The 16,358-nt window shown below is 43.1% G+C and overlaps 1 non-coding gene across 1 annotated transcript; it reads left to right on the top strand.

Moving 5' to 3' along the window:
- Positions 1 to 306: 306 nt before the first annotated feature.
- Trnat-ugu lies at positions 307 to 381 on the top strand. Its single transcript has one exon. It is a non-coding gene; the product is annotated as a tRNA-Thr (tRNA).
- Positions 382 to 16,358: the final 15,977 nt, after the last annotated feature.

Below are 16,358 nucleotides of genomic sequence, written 5' to 3'. Positions count from 1 at the left end.
AAATACCCGAAAAGTGGACGGTAAATGTGGAACATATGATATGAAGATGGCATCTGTTCTTTCGGACATGTCCGGAAGAACAGATGCGATCTTTATATCGTTTAAGGCTAACCGGCTGATGACCTTCTTCAGTGTGGATGCACACGATTTGCCTAAACCCTTACACGACGCGGTCGATTGTCTGCCGCGAATAATGGGTATAATGGCAGGAGCACTACGAATGTAGTGTGTGGACTATAAGTTGAGAATTTGGGTCTCACGGGGAGCGTGCCGGTGATAAATCCCTGCAATCGCGCTATCCTCAGTGCCCTCGGTGGCTCAGATGGATAGAGCGTCTGCCATGTAAGCAGGAGATCCCGGGTTCGAGTCCCGGTCGGGGCACACGTTTTCAACTGTCCCCGTTGATGTATATGAACCCCTGTCAGAAGCTAATGGTATTGATTTAATTGTAATTTCTTTGAACATATGACGTCACTAGATGACTTAACTCGCGGCACATCAAGCAGTTGTGCTTGTCGGGAAGGAATAATTCAACGATGTGGTACTTGCATTCAAGAAAACAGTGCGAATTTCGAACAACTTCTGTAAATGTAGAAGTCACAAAATTATCGTCCACTCTGTAACCAAGCATACACTGATCTCATTATGCATTACTTTCCTTTTACCACTTTTTTTGTTAATATTTATTTATTTTACGTGTTCGGGACTTAGATATACAAAATAATTAAAATGTAACACAATAAGTAAAAGTACAGTACAGTAACACAAGATACTGGAAATTATTACGCAATACTGCAAGACACATATTGTTTTCTATTAAATGGACCGCAAGCTCCAGAAGTCTGCGGTTTTTATGGCCGTATCACTTGCTGCGTAAAGATCTTCTGTGGTGCAAGGATCGGGCAGTTTCTGCAGAACAGGAGATGTTGTGTGTCCTGTCGTGTCGCATGTGGCAGATGGAAGCCCGCGGCAGGTTCCTCTTTGAAGCTCTTCGTATCCCTTTCAGTTGTTGAATCTTGCCATAGCTCTGTTCGACAAGTTTCAAATGCTAACAGAATTGCTGATGTTGGTGCGTGAAGCTCCTTCTTACCTCAGCCTAGGTCTTTGTGCTTCAAGTCCGAACAGGGGATGCCTGAAGACGGTTTCCTGCTCCTTTTTCGCAATTTCTACGGCTATTCTTCTGAGGAAGTCAGGTGGCGCTATACTCATAATTTGATAGATTTGCGTCCAGTCTCACTGAACTCCGTGTCCACCTGTTTAGTATAGGTGGAGTTACGTCAGACAGGTGGTGCATATTCTGCTACAGAGAAGCATTGTGACAGGGCAGATTTACGGAACACGTTACATTGTGATCCCCAGGTGCTGCCAGTAAGTTTACGCATGATGTCGTTCCGAGCGGATTCTTTCAGTCTTGTTTCTTGGCAACAATCTTTGTATGTGGGCCTACCATCTAACTTCACTCCCCAGTATTTTGGAGTGTCATAGTAGCATAGTTACTGCCCTTTCCAGGTAATAGTCGACTTCCTCCTGGCTTCCTGGTTTCTCAGATCAAAGGCACAGACCTGCTGCTTTGTGGGATTTGGTTTCAGTGGCCTGCAGAGATCCTCGAGGCCTTCTGTCAGCTTCGTCTCCACCTCTTCAAAGGTTTTGCCTTGAGCTGCAGTTCCTGTGTCATCTGCATAAACAAATGTTCTTGTTTCAAGGTCGTTAGTGTAGATGTTGTAAAGCAGGGTGCCAGTACCCTACCTTGAAGGAGATCATTCTTCAAGGTCCTCCTTCGGTTCTTCCTGTTATGTTTGACAAAAAACCTCCTGTTTTGTAGCAAGTACTGGATGACCTGTGTCAAGCGGTTATCTTTTGTAATCGAATCTACCTTTCTAATCGATTTCTTATGGTTGACAGTGGTATATGCTGCTGACAAATCTACGAATACCACTCCTGTGACTTGCCCTCTTTCCTGTCCACCTTCTGTATACTGAGTCAGATTGAGAATTTGACCACAGCATGACCTTTCTGCACGGAAACCCAACTATTCATTTATAAGGTTTTTATCAACACGTTGTGAGACGAGATTGAAAATCAGCTTTTCCAGGAATTTGTGCAGCTGGCATAGAAGAAAAATTGGTCGTAAGTTTTCAGGATCAGTTGGTTCCTTCAGCTCTGCATCAGATCTTAGCGATCGTAATTTTGAAATGCAGGTTTTCATTAAACTTAAGATCAGTTCCTTTGTTACTGGACCAAACATTTTAATTCGTTCTGCTTTTAGATCATGTGGGACAGCAGCTTTATTGTTCTTCATAGATTGAAATGTTGCGCCGCGATGTTTGAGGCGCCATGTCACGGATTGCGCGGCCCCTCCCGACGGAGGTTCGAGTCCTCCCTCGGGCATGGGTGTGTGTGTTATTCTTACCATAAATTACTTTAAGTTAGTTTAAGTAGTGTGTAAGTCTAGGGACCGATGTCCTCAGCAGTTTGGTCCCTTAGGAATTCACACACATTTGAACATTTTGAAAAGTTGCTTCCAGTTCTTCGATGATGAAGGGAGTACCAATGTAGTCTTCCTCATCAGTATTTCTTTGAAGCTTCCTGTCCACAGGTCTTCTTTTAGTTTTCCCATATAACAGTAGACGATGTGCAGTTTGTTACATTAAATAGGCTTGGAGGAGAACTTGTGGGGTCACTGTTAAGTTTCTTCAAGAGTTTTCATGCGTTACGGCTGTTGTTTCATGTCTAGTCGTGTCACCATGCAACATCATTTCTCTCTTCTTGCTCCTGATATAGCATTCAATATTTCCTCTCCCGTCTGCAATGTTTCTTCAGAGAATGGGTCAGCTTCAAATAGGTGTTCATATTTGTGGAGGAGAGATCTTGAATTGTTGTCGAGTCCAGGGGTATAAGATGTTCTGCATCCCCTAGGAATATATCTACGAGAGATGATTCTAACTAATTTGATAAATCTACCATACATTTCTGGGCTTGGCTCAAGTTTTATGACTTCTTTATCGAGTTCGTGGTTGAACTTCCTCCATTGGGCTCGCTTAAAATTCTGGCTTCACCACTGCTGCCACAGTGCAGCTCACTGGTCGGTGCTGAGTATGAGCGAGAGACCCCAACATCTCGTTCTTTGTCTGCTGGCCAATATGGTCACTAACAAATATGTTGTCTGGATTATACTGTCCTGGCCATCTCCACAGTTGAAGGAGGATGGCAGCTTTAGATCATGTATTAAAATCAACCTCATCTGTTCAGCCCAATCTTCAAGATCTTCTTCATTCTTATTTGTCTCCTGGTAACCCCAAGATATGCTACGGCAATTAAAGCTGAAGTCACCCGCGACCAGCTTTTTTAACTGGGGTTGAAAATTAGGGGGTTCCATGAAGCATTTGACGGTTTATACACTGATGCTCCTGTGCATGAGCGGATCTCAACAGTCAGGATCTCCATACTGTTTTCGGAGGTTAGGCCTGTTGACAGGATGTTTAGGCGAAATCGACGAATACAGCACTACCATACTTTGTATGCGGTCGTTCAACGGTAAGGTCTGTTCCATTTATTTCTGGCCTTCGGTCTTGTGGTCCTCTGTGCGCCTCCTGCATCAGCATCACAAGCTGTATTACTGCGTATGTCTGACAATAACACTTCTTTATCCGATGAAATGCCTTCAGTATTAATTGATATTACTATGAGAGCTGGTTTGAGAATAGCCATTGTAACTGACATTGATCTTGATCTTGGTGGTGGAAGGATCTGCTGCTAGGCTTCCTCCTAGCGTTGCCCAGCGTACGCCCGATCGTTTCGTATTCCATATTTCAAACACCATCTGCTGGGAGGTTCCCTCCTTGTACCCCTTTTTTGTTTACAGAAGTTATTTAGTGCTGAAGACGTAGGTCATATACTGGTAGCGGCGCAGTTCGGAAGCTTATACTCACTTACTTGTGATGCAACACGGTAGGTTTTTGCTCTACTGTACTTTGTAATAGACCAGTGAAAGCCGCGAGACCGGTAAATGAAGTAATAAATCGTACGTCAATATAAACACATAGTTGTCTAACTCACCCGGCCGGAGTAGCCGAGCGGTTCTAAGCGTTTCATTCCGGAACCGCGCCACTGCTACGGTCGCAGGTTCGAATCCTGCCTCGGGCATGGATGTGTGTGATGTCCTTAGGTTAGTTAGGTCCAAGTTCTAGGGGATTGATGACCTCAGATGTTAAGTCCCATAGTGCTCAGAGCCATTTGAAAAATTTGTCTAACTCAATGCAAAAAATACTCCCTGCCAGACACAAGACACGGATCCTGCGTCCCAAGCGTTAAAGTCGCCCACAGAGGCAAGGGGGCCATACGGCCGTGAATACTTGATGTGGTTTGATGCGATCAAGAGTGACAAACCGATAGGCTGAACAGCTGCACATGCGAGGAGGTACGTGATCGTCTGACTTTACATATTCGACATTTGGGATCCACGTTTCGGGTATTTTCCGATATTTGCTGCCTCATGTGTCGTATATTAAAGTACTTGTCTCAGCGTAATCTGCGTCGCTTCGCGTGTTTTTAGACGTTAATAAGAATTACCCTCGATGCATCTATCAAACCACCCCCCTCTTCTGACACACACACACACACACACACACACACACACACACACACACACACACACACTGATAAGCCAAAACGTTATGACTACTGCTCACCGCGACGTTCGATGCCGCCCGGTGGCGTTGCGGGCGTGTGATGCGGTAGCAAAAGTATGTGAACGGAGTAGACATGGACGGGGGACCAGCCTAGCTAAGCTATTGGCTGCAAATCGGGAAATCCATTGAGATAAGCAACTTAGACAAAGAGCGGATTAATACGCAGAGCCCGTGAACGAATATCTAAATAACCGCGAAACTGTCGTGAACATCTACGGAAAGAAGTAGGAGTGAAACACCCACTAGGCGCTAAATGTTTGGACGATCACGACTATTCACAGAATGTGGGCTTCGGAGGCACGTCTGCTCTGTAAAGTAGGATACATGGTGATCTGTGGCATCTCTCCCGAAAGAGCACAATGCTGGTACACGCTCAAGTGTTTCGGAGCACACCGTTGATCGTACATTGTTGAACATGGTGCTTCGCTACTGACCGCGCCTACGTGTTCACACGTTGACCCAACGACATCGTCCATTACGACTGCAGTTGGCTCGAGACATTCGGGATTTGACCGCCGATCAATGGAGACGTGTCGTGTTTTCTGAGGAGTCAAATTTTGTTACAGTAGGTCGATGGTCCTCTCCACAAACGCCGTCATTTGGGTGAACGGTGGCTTGAAACGTGCAGTGCGCCACGGACACAGGTTCGTGGGAGTAGCATTGTGCTATGGAAGAATTTCTTCTGCGCTTGGATGGGACCTGTGGTAGTAATCGAAGACACGGTGGCAGCTGCGAACCACCTCCATCCCTTCATGCTTGATGCTTTCCCCGACGGCGATGTCATCTTTCAGTAGTATTATTGTCGATATCTCGGAGCTTATAGTGAACTCACATTGATGTAAATCCTATGGAACCCATCTGGGTCGTGCCAACACCGCGTACGCAAATCAGCGGCCTGTTGCTTAAGCGAATTACATGACCTGTGCGTAGTCATGTAATGCCATATACCTCCACAAACCTACCAACAAACCGTCGGATGGCTGATATGCTGAATCGTTGGTGTATTTAGTCCAAAGATGGACACAAACAAGGTATTAGGCGGGTGGTCATGATATTTTAGCTCATCAGTGTGTGTGTGTCTGCGTGCGTATATATATATATATATATATATATATATATATATATATATATATACTCCTGGAAATTGAAATAAGAACACCGTGAATTCATTGTCCCAGGAAGGGGAAACTTTATTGACACATTCCTGGGGTCAGATACATCACATGATCACACTGACAGAACCACAGGCACATAGACACAGGCAACAGAGCATGCACAATGTCGGCACTAGTACAGTGTATATCCACCTTTCGCAGCAATGCAGGCTGCTATTCTCCCATGGAGACGATCGTAGAGATGCTGGATGTAGTCCTGTGGAACGGCTTGCCATGCCATTTCCACCTGGCGCCTCAGTTGGACCAGCGTTCGTGCTGGACGTGCAGACCGCGTGAGACGACGCTTCATCCAGTCCCAAACATGCTCAATGGGGGACAGATCCGGAGATCTTGCTGGCCAGGGTAGTTGACTTACACCTTCTAGAGCACGTTGGGTGGCACGGGATACATGCGGACGTGCATTGTCCTGTTGGAACAGCAAGTTCCCTAGCCGGTCTAGGAATGGTAGAACGATGACGGTTTGGATGTACCGTGCACTATTCAGTGTCCCCTCGACGTTCACCAGTGGTGTACGGCCAGTGTAGGAGATCGCTCCCCACACCATGATGCCGGGTGTTGGCCCTGTGTGCCTCGGTCGTATGCAGTCCTGATTGTGGCGCTCACCTGCACGGCGCCAAACACGCATACGACCATCATTGGCACCAAGGCAGAAGCGACTCTCATCGCTGAAGACGACACGTCTTCATTCGTCCCTCCATTCACGCCTGTCGCGACACCACTGGAGGCGGGCTGCACGATGTTGGGGCGTGAGCGGAAGACGGCCTAACGGTGTGCGGGACCGTAGCCCAGCTTCATGGTGACGGTTGCGAATGGTCCTCGCCGATACCCCAGGGGCAACAGTGTCCCTAATTTGCTGGGAAGTGGCGGTGCGGTCCCCTACGGCACTGCGTAGGATCCTACGGTCTTGGCGTGCATCCGTGCGTCGCTGCGGTCCGGTCCCAGGTCGACGGGCACGTGCACCTTCCGCCGACCACTGGCGACAACATCGATGTACTGTGGAGACCTCACGCCCCACGTGTTGAGCAATTCGGCGGTACGTCCACCCGGCCTCTCGCATGCCCACTATACGCCCTCGCTCAAAGTCCGTCAACTGCACATACGGTTCACGTCCACGCTGTCGCGGCATGCTACCAGTGTTAAAGACTGCGATGGAGCTCCGTATGCCACAGCAAACTGGCTGACACTGACGGCGGCGGTGCACAAATGCTGCGCAGCTAGCGCCATTCGACGGCCAACACCGCAGTTCCTGGTGTGTCCGCTGTGCCGTGCGTGTGATCATTGCTTGTACAGCCCTCTCGCAGTGTCCGGAGCAAGTATGGTGGGTCTGACACACCGGTGTCAATGTGTTCTTTTTTCCATTTCCAGGAGTGTATATATATGGCCATCTATGGACCGCATGCATCTTAAGACTTATGATGTTTGTTTTTCTTCCGTTCTTCCCAGTACTTCTTCATTTTCTCGCCAACTGCTCGTCTCTGATTATCTGTCCACACTCTCTTGGGTCGAGGTTTTGGCTCATCTTTTTCATAGTTTGCGTTTTCTATCAGTAACCTGAAGTGATTCCCGTCACGTATTATTTCTTCTGTAACTACTATTTTGTTGGCGTCGTTCTTTACTGCTTCTATCCATCCTACATTTTTTTTTCAGCTTACTAATGTAATTAAAAATTTTCTTTGTAATCCGTGTTTCTTCCATTCTTTTTAAATGTCCATAAAATTTTAGGCGCCTCTTCCTCATTGTATCTGTGATCTTTTATGTATTTTTGTATAAGTCTTCATTTCTCCTTTTAATCCACCTATTTTCCTTGTTTTTCTCAGGACTTAGAAATTTTCTTAGTAATTTTCTCTCTCTTTTTTCTAGTTCTCTTAATTCGCCTTTCTTATTCAATGTTAGGCACTCTGATCCATACGTTGCTTGTGTCCTAATAACTGAATTATAATGTCTAATTTTCGCTTGTATGGATATTGATTTCTTATTGTAGTAGTTTTGTGTTAATTTATATGCAAATTCTAACTTTCTTATTCTTTCTTTATTTGTTGTGTTATCCAGTCCATTGGCTTGGATCCACTCCCCAAGGTATTTGAATCTATAAACTCTTTTAATTTTTCCATACTTTGTTTTCATAAAATTTTCTGTGTTATGTTTGTGTTCTATATACTCGGTTTTTTCGTAGGATATTTTTAGCCCAGTCTTTTCAGCAGTCTCGTGTAACAGATCAAGCATAACTGTTGCGTCTGTTCGGTTTTCAGTTATCAATGACATATCATCTGCAGAGGCTGAACATTTCACTTTAAATTTGTTCTTTCCTTGGCCCATGCTTGTACCCTGTGTGCCCCTGTTTTCTAATGTGCTTTCCCATGTTTTTACTATTTTATCTAAAACCAAGTTAAAGAGAATTGGGGACAGTCCATCTCCTTGTCGAACTCCTGTTTTGATTTTGAATGGTTCTGAAATTTCGCCTTGAAACTTAATTCTTGATGTTGTATCTGTGAGCGTTTGTTCAACAAGTCTTCTGGTGTTTTCATCTGTCTCTGATTCATAAGGTATCTGGAATAGTGTTTGACTGTCAACTGAGTCGTAGGTCTTCTTGAAGTCCACGAAAGTAACTACTGTATTTTTATTTTGTATAGCTCTGACTCTCAAAATTGTTTTTAAATTAAGGATCTGCTCTGCACGTGATCTACCTTTTCTAAATCCTGCTTGATAATCTCCTATATTAGTTCCTGCTTGTTCCTCTATTCTATTTAAAAGTGCTTTAGAAAGTATTTTGTATGTCACTGATAACAAGGATAGGCCCCTGTAGTTGTTGGTGTCTGTTTTATCTCTTTTTTTATGGAGAGGATGGATCAATGCTTGTTTCCAGTCACTGTGTATGATTCCTTTTGTTCAAATGTCTTTAATTACTTTGTGAATTTCTGCCATGCGGATAAGCCTCCTATTTTCCACATTTATACTACTATCCCATCCTCTCCTGGTGCTTTGTTATTCTTCAATGCTTTGATAATCTTTTCTATTTCTTCTACTGTAGGTGGTTCCGATGGTGGATTTTCATATTGTGGTGTTTGAAATTGTAGTCTGTCATTAGGCTCTTCACAACTTAATAAATTTTCAAAGTATTCAGCTAAAATTTGGCAGTTCTCTTTATTACTTAAAACCATTTTTCCATTTTTATCTTTAAAATGTAAACTTGGTGACGGAATCCTGTTAAAACTTCTCTGAATGTCTTATAGAAGTCTCTAGTGTTGTTCCTTTTAAAGCCTGAATCCATTTCTCTAGTCTTTGTCATATTTTCTTTTCACTGATCTGATGATTTTTGCTGTCTTTTTCCTTTCTTCTTTAAACTCTTCCCAGTATTCATGTTTCTTATTACTATTGCATTTTTTCCATTCCTTTAGTCGATTGTCAATTGATTCATCACACAGCTCGTTCCACCATCTGTGTCTTAGTATTCTTCGTGGTTGCCCCATTTATTTAACTGACTCTAGAATTGTTTCTTTAATTTCTTCCTAATCATCCGTTTCCCATGTAGTATATCACAGAATTGGTCCTGATTTTGCATGAGAATTTAGTGTTTACTCTTAGAAATCTTGGTTTTGATTTAGGTTTGTTCGGTTGGAATGTGGTCTTTATTTCAGTCAGATAATGGTCTGAGTGTATGTTTAGGCCCTTCCTCACTCTGACATCCAAGATTTCCTTGTAATTGCGAGTCGTTATTGCCACATGGTACAACTGATATTCATCTTGATTCGGATTGGGTGATACCCACGTATTTTTCTTTCTTGCAAGTTTCCTGAAACATGTCGACATTAGTTTTAGATCAAATTGTTTATAAAAATCTATGAGTCTTTCCCCATTTCTGTTGGTTCTTGCATGTGCTGGATGATTTGCAACTACTGATTTAAATTTTATTTCTCTGTCAACTTGTGCATTTGAAACGTCCCCTTTGAACAATTGTACAGGACTGTGCTTTAACTGACACACAATATTTTGTTCGCGCAACGCAATCTGACTTTCAATAATCCCTACAAAAGAATGGGCCCTGACTAACATTAAACTATACCTTTCACAAATCACTTACCTCACAAAAATCTTCGCTACTCAAGCTACTGCAATACAGCGAGCGCCACTACTGCCAGCTAAATAAAAGATTCAAAGTACTGAAGGCACTAACTACTGATAGGCATAGCTAGCAAATGAAAGATATTAATAGAGAACAAACAATGTATTTACCTTAATAGTCATAATATATATAGCAGTTCATGACAAATTACAAAACTCCGCCATCTCTCTCCCCACATTCACCACTGCTGGCGGCTCACCTCCAACTGTGCAACGCTACGCGCTGTTCACATCCAGCTGCCGCTGCCCAACACTACAATGGCAGACAACAATGCAAACTAGACACAGACTGCACACAGCACAGCCAGTGATTTTTATACAGAGGTGGCGTTACCAATAAAAAAACCTAAACAGCCTACTTACATAGCCCCCATGCTCCCCACAAAAAATTTTACAAATTGTTTTGGACAGTGGCCAATAATGATTTGATAAAATTTTTCATAATTACAATAACAAAGATATCAAATGCACACACTTATTGATACAATGTTGGTCAAAAGCTAACATTTTCTCACAGTCTATAAAGACAGTCCTGAATCATCACAGTAAAATTACAGTGTTTTTCTTTTTTTTTAAAGTCTGAACAGTAAAAGAGAATGCACACAGAAGTAGTGGATTTCCATGCAGTCTTGAAGAAGTAGTGTCCTTCCAACGGAAAGACAGTGCTGACTCTTGACATGCAGACAAGTAATGGGCTACAACAGAGTAAACCCACAGCAGAGTCAGTCGAAGTTAAAGAATATTGGTAGATAGGTCGTCACAGAGCAGACCACTGTAGTCCTGGTAGAGATTGTGGTATTGGTGGGCCACCAGAGGTGCAGACCCACTGTAGTCCTTGTAGAAATAATGGTACTGGTGAGTCAGCAAAGGTGTAGATCCACTGTAGTCCTTGTAGAAATAATGGTATTGGTGGGTCATCAAAGATGCAGACCCACTGTAGTCCTTGTAGAGATGGCCAGCAGCCATCTGTTGTGACTGTGCAGGTGCACAATCACCATTGAAGAGTCTTGCGGATAATATAGCAAGTCCATAAACCACCACTTGTGCACTCACAAAGTTTTTTCTAATTGTCCTTAGAACCAGCAATGCTGTTATCCAGTCCCTTGCTGAATTATTAACACACATGCAAACACTAACAATCCCTACTTCTCACATATTGTCCATATACTATGACCAACAGAAACGTGTGCAGTGAAATGGAACTTACAAGTTAATAATATGATGAACTGGTGTCAATTACAATTTTATGACATAAGAGTACAATTACAAGGGTACAAAATACATCATTAAAGAACATAACGATACAGATAACATTTGTGGTACAGGCTTTACAAAAGAATCGAACTAACATATACATCAGTGTTACAGGTATTATGACATAAGTAAACACATAAAGATCAGAATAACTTTTGAAACATCACCTTCACATATGAGCATTAAAACAAAACAGAATAAATAATGTCTAAGCATATTTACAAGGTACATAACATATTATTAATGCCAATTATATTTGAGGATAACAGTATTCCTCATCATAGTGAATGTACGTAGTATTAGAAGAGAAAAAAAAATTCTGTGAAACAGTACACAGAGACAGGAAGAATCATGGCAGGGTCGCCATATGAAACGTCCCCTTTGAACAATTGTGCAGGACTGTGCTTTAACTGACACACAATATTTTGTTCGCGCAACGCAATCTGACTTTCAATAATCCCTACAAAAGAATGGGCCCTGACTAACATTAAACTATACCTTTCACAAATCACTTACCTCACAAAAATCTTCGCTACTCAAGCTACTGCAATACAGCGAGCGCCACTACTGCCAGCTAAATAAAAGATTCAAAGTACTGAAGGCACTAACTACTGATAGGCATAGTTAGCAAATGAAAGATATTAATAGAGAACAAACAATGTATTTACCTTAATAGTCATAATATATATAGCAGTTCATGACAAATTACAAAACTCCGCCATCTCTCTCCCCACATCCACCACTGCTGGCGGCTCACCTCCAACTGCGCAACGCTACGCGCTGTTCACATCCAGCTGCCGCTGCCCAACACTACAATGGCAGACAACAATGCAAACTAGACGCAGACTGCACACAGGACAGCCAGTGATTTTTATACAGAGGTGGCGTTACCAATAAAAAAGCCTAAACAGCCTACTTACACATTAACGACACCCACTAAAATTTTTATACGTTGTTTTGGTAATATAATGTGTTCAAAAAGTATCAGGAATTTTGTAATCTCGTGGATTGTATTTGTCCAATTCGCGCAATTTTTCTTTGTTGTTTTGGTAAACGTGTCTGTAACGTATCTGTGGACTGGTAGCCATATTGGATGTTTAGTCTATCATCAGTTGTCAAGAAGGATAGATGTGTCTGCCTCCAAGTGATGATTATTGATTTGTTTTAAAAATGGATCAGAGACTTGCATTAAATTTTGATGTAAAACTGGAATAAAATGTAACAAACTTTTAGAAGTCTTCAGTACTGCTTTTCGTGAGTCTGCTATGAGTAAAACAAGGGTTTACGAATGGTATAAGCGTTTCCAAGATGGCCATGAACAAGCTGAAGATGACGAAGACGCCCGAGCACGTCATCAACCGATTAAAACGTGGAAAAATTGGAAAAAATGATTACGATCGATCGAAGAATCACAATTAGAGAAGTTACGGTTGACGTTGCCATATCAACTAGTTCATCTCCTGAAATCTTTTCACGCGTTCTGGGTGCAAACCGTGTGACAGCAAAATCTGTGTCAAAGGTCTTGAATTTCTAGCAAAAACAGCGGTGAATGGAAGTTACATAGGAGTCCCCAAATGAAGTCAGCAACGATGCAGGACAACTGAAATATGACATAACAGGTGATGAATGTACGGGTACAACGTCGAAAGTCTCAATCGTCCTAGTGGTGGCATTCTGGATCGCCTATACCGAAAAAGCTCGGCAAGTGCGGTCGAAAGTGATGGTTCTGCTCACCGTTTTCTTCGATTTAAACGACATAGTGCACCATGCGTTCTTGCCACGATCAGTAAGAGAGCAACCTAAAAGTTCAATGTCGTTTCCAGGAGTAATTCGAAGAAAATGACCAGGTTTGTGCCGAAATAATTCATTCGCCAGATATGGCCCTTGCGACTTTAAAGGGCCGTCGTTTTACAAGCTTAGATGAGATTAAAAGCGCCTCTCCCAAAGACAGGTGCTATCCAAAAGATAATGTTTCGGAGATTGGAAGAAGCGCTGGCATATGCGTGTAAAATCTAATGGGGGTCTACTTTGAACGTAGAGAAACAAATAAAATTATTTCAAAAACTCGAAATTCCCCAGAACTTCTTGAACACACCTCGTATATACACTGACGGAAAAAATCCTAACACCAATAAGCAGCTGTGCGAGATAAACGAAAGTGAGTTGGTAGGCAAGTTTCTACATCTGAAAGATGACGTCTATTTAGATTTCGTGCAAGTCGTACAAGAGTACCACTTGAAACCCCACTATGACGATGCACGTAAGGTTTGCTTTAAACGCACTATAACGGTCACAAGTGATAGTTACCTTTGAGACTGGACTTTGCGAGTTGATGTTAGCCAAGAATGCCTTTAAGGTGACAAAGAAGCCATTATCAACAGCTCACTGACTCTGAACGAGGTCGAAGTTGAATGTTCCTTCCGCGATATTCCAGGAAGACCTGGCAGGAATTTAGCCACTGTACACGACTGCTGGCGGCCGTCGTCACGGAAAGATAAGGACGCAAGAAAACCGGAATCCCGACAACCACGTCGTGTTCGGCACTTTGTAATGTGTGTGCAGTAGCAATTCGAGTAGCGATTGGCACCACAGTGAAGCAACTGTTACATATCAGTTACTTCAAAGGCAGTTACGAGCCAGACGCCCTGTAGGGTGCATTCCACTGACCCAAAAACACCGCCGGTTGCGACTTCAGTGATTTCAAGAGAGAGCTCACTGGAAGGGCAAGTGGTGGTCTGTTATATTTTCTGGTGACAAAGGAGGCCAGGTAAATGCCTGCAGCCAACCTGTCCGCAGCCTAGACAAATTGGAACTACACCTGGAGTTGTGGTCTGGGGAGTGATCGTATGACAGTAGGAGGACTCTTCTGGTCATCCCACGCGTTCTGACTGCAAGTTTGTACGACAGTTTGGTGATACGACATGTTGTGCTGCCATTAAGGAACAGCAGTCCAGGGAGTGTTTTCCAGCAGGATAATGATCGCCCACTTACCGTTGTTCTAACCCAACATGTTCTACAGAATGTCAACATGTTGCCTTGACATGTTTGATCACCAGATCTGTCTCCAATCGAGCACATATGGGTAGAGGTCAGCGCGGATAAGAAAAGTGCAATCCGAATCCGCACCGCATCCGCAAGGTCCTAATCCGCAACCGCATCCGCATCCGCAGAAATTAATCCGCATCCGCAAGTTCCTTATCCGCATCCGCATATATTTAAGTTTTGAATGTGTAATTAATAGTAATTGACAGCAGTACTTAGAATTACGGTATGTAATGACATAGTTATTGTTAGGTGCCATTTCTGAGGCAACTTAACTACTTTTGACTTCTTAAATCACAGGAAATGCTCTATACCTACTCTAAAGCAGGCCATTCCAAACAGGAAAGCACTGGCGCTCCGGAGCACACACAGTAGCGGCTCGGATCTCGTGAGATTGGAAACGCTATTTAAAAAAATAAAATTCAATGTAATAGTATTAAATGATGAAAATACGCGTATAGAAACAATTATATTTCGCTGCTCTTGTGCCAAGGCAGCTGAAAATGACGATGGTTTTAAACTGTTACTAGCACATTGCATCATTTACCGACAGTTTTTTTGTACTCACTGCTTGGATGCGTCAAATTTTGAAGCCATTCATGTGAGCTGATGATTATATTATAGCTTACGCGTTCAGTCCTCGTCATTTCCAGGTGAAAATATTTACAGTATTAGGCCTTCACTACAAAACGCTGGCGCACCTGTGAAAAAGTTAAACTGCCAGCAATAATTGACGTTGTCTGGAAGAAATAACTCGTCTTCCGAAGAGTGACAACAAAATCAGTGGTTATAGAAATTAGGAGTGATTGGATGAGGTAGCAGTTCCTTAGCACTCACTGCACCGTACTTGGCCCCCACATCAATGAGAAACTGTGCTGTCTCGAGAAACCCAGATCCACACGCAACTTCGAATGGTAAAATGTCTTTGCTGACAAGATTGATAAGTTTTTCTGTCGCGGCTGTCTTCAAATTTGGCGGAACTTCAGGAAGTTTCACGTCTCTCTTGGTATTTAAATCAGTAATTATGCTACTTTGTCGAGCCTCACACGAATGTTTTAGCAAATTTGAAGTTCCACTTTTGTGTCCAGTATAGGAATATACTTTTTACATGCAAAACAAGCCGCTGTATCTTCTATCTTTTCGTTGCCATCAAATACGTATACGAATTTTTTCCAAATTGGCGATTTCAATTTGTTGTCCTTCGCTAATGTAAAATGACCTTTTTTCACCTTACACGAAATTGTATCCATCGATATGGTGTTCATTTGAAGAAAGAACTCTCACTGATATTTGCTACGATGCACGTTGTCACTCGGTCACTACAAAGCGCTAACTGAAGTCAGCGGAAAATTGCAACAGACACCTGTCTGGTAGACAGTAGGCAGGTTTGCCACCCAGAGAGCACTTCACAGGCCACACAAAAGACACAGTAGCGGAAACGGATTAGGCGCAGGTCTCTTGGGTACAGCTACGTCGGTCGTACCCAGGGGCTAAGGACAACAGATGTCCGCTCTACCCGGGCCCTGCAAGATTCCAAGAATGTCAACAGACCTGAAGTTTTGAACTAAAATTGCAACTTACGTACTGGGCAGATGCCTTGCTCGTTATCCGCAGATGACCCGCGGATATCCGCGCCGGTCGCGATTTTATCCGCCAAGTAACAAATACCGCGGATATCCGCGGATATATCCGCGGATATCCGCATAAGTGCAGACCTCTACATATGCGACATTATCGGACGAACAACTCCAGCGTCATCCACAAACAGCATTAAATGTCCCTTTATTGATCGACCAAGTGCGACAGGTATGGAGCTCTATCCCGCAAACTGACATCCGGGACACATGGCACAACACATGAACGTTTGTATGCTTGCATTCTACATTGTGGCCGTTGCACCCTTACATCGGTTGTTAATGTACCAACATATCACATTTTCAATGCTGTATTTCGCACTTACATCAACCTATGATCTTGCAATGCTAATCACTTAAATATGCCACCTACACAAATGCATTCCCGAAATTCCAATACTCTACATTAATTGTTTCTTGGTGGTACATATATGTGTGTGTATATA

The sequence above is a fragment of the Schistocerca americana genome, chromosome 5 (genome assembly GCF_021461395.2).
Source record: "Schistocerca americana isolate TAMUIC-IGC-003095 chromosome 5, iqSchAmer2.1, whole genome shotgun sequence".
Taxonomy (NCBI): Eukaryota; Metazoa; Arthropoda; class Insecta; order Orthoptera; family Acrididae; genus Schistocerca; species Schistocerca americana.
This window is presented reverse-complemented; position numbering and strand designations above follow the sequence as displayed.